The sequence below is a fragment of the Meleagris gallopavo genome, chromosome 1, assembly GCF_000146605.3.
Source record: "Meleagris gallopavo isolate NT-WF06-2002-E0010 breed Aviagen turkey brand Nicholas breeding stock chromosome 1, Turkey_5.1, whole genome shotgun sequence".
NCBI classification, from domain to species: domain Eukaryota; kingdom Metazoa; phylum Chordata; class Aves; order Galliformes; family Phasianidae; genus Meleagris; species Meleagris gallopavo.
Window position 1 is genome coordinate 76295822 of NC_015011.2, and position 905 is coordinate 76296726.

A 905-nucleotide genomic window follows, 5' to 3' on the forward strand; every position below is an offset into this window, starting at 1 on the left:
CCATCCATACAACCTCAACATCCAAAATGCATCCAAGAATATTGGGAAAGACAGCATCAGGAGTCTTGCTAAAGCTGAGATAAAAGAGAAAGGCACCTTTGTTCATATTCCATTTACCTCCAATTGGCAAACAATGATCTGCATTCTGTTTCCATCTACTCCCCATTCTCACCATTGCTGGGTCCCTCTGATGGAAATCTTCTCCTGTCCTGTCCCCTCCATTTGTGCTTTTCTCCTTTATCCATGTTCAAACCTTTCTGGTGAAAATCTTTTTGGCTGTAGCCCCTCAGTTCATGACATCTTCCCTTTCAGCCTCACCATTCATGCTCTTTTCTTCTCCAGTTTCCTCCATCATTGGCTTTTTTTGTTCTCACCACCTCATTCCTTTACAACCCTCTCTATTCGTACCCTGCTCCCTTCCATTTCCATTTCCCGCCAGGAAGATACTCCTTCAAAGTCATGCAAGCCTTTTAAAATTATTGCAGTAGGCCAAAATGGACAATTGCATCATCTGCTCTTACTGCCTGCACAGTATATTCCATAGAGTCTTGCTCCCCTATATATAGGGATCTGAATAACGTGAGTTTGACTAAAAGGCATAATACGGAAAGCAGACAGACCTCATTTGTAGGTGTCAAGGGAAGAAGAATTTGCTACTTGACTTGATGAATAAACCTTCTTGCTGTTAAAAATGTATTCATTTATTTTTAAATAGAAACACAAGACATTGTATAGAAATGTTTTGTTTCTCAGATGGAAGTTTACATGATTCTGCTTCCGAATTTTGATTTTTGTTCTGCCTTTTTCTTGAATGGAAAAGACTTTGAGAGTTCTGAATTTCCCCCTAGAGGAAGTACTTAAATACCCTGTAATTACCTCATCTCTTCTTCTTCTTCTTCTTCTTC